Source organism: Elephantulus edwardii, unplaced genomic scaffold (genome assembly GCF_000299155.1).
Source record: "Elephantulus edwardii isolate Elephantulus edwardi_28Jun2011 unplaced genomic scaffold, EleEdw1.0 scaffold00102, whole genome shotgun sequence".
NCBI lineage: Eukaryota > Metazoa > Chordata > Mammalia > Macroscelidea > Macroscelididae > Elephantulus > Elephantulus edwardii.
In genome coordinates, this window is record NW_006399852.1 from 9,934,118 (window position 1) to 9,934,576 (window position 459).

The following is a 459-nucleotide window of genomic DNA, read 5'->3' on the forward strand; positions in this document are numbered from 1 at the left end:
ACAGCAAGTAATCAGAAAGAGTAAGGGCTGGATCAGACGCACCTTAGTGCTCAAACTGACATCATTACTCCTCAATCATTTGCAGAGTTCCCTAATTGCAGATTTTCCTAGTGCACTATGTCTCCTTATTTGCTGACTGCTGGTTACATAGTTAATGTTTTAGCACACCTTCTTACAGTTTTTTCTTGGGCAGAAGGTGTACACTGTATTTATATATAGGCTAATTTGAAGCTTACCTGAAATTTATACAGTATTTGTTTTCAATCATATTAAGGGTGAAAACCTAGTTAAAAACTGATTCTTCCCTAAGAACAAAGCAAAAGTGATACTAGTTTTGATATAAATGTAACGAAAACAGATCGAAACATTTACTCCCTTCAAACAAAAGATGACTCACATTGCTTTATTGTTATGGAAAATCCATAATTCCATTTGGCCAAATTAGTCAAATGCAGGGGG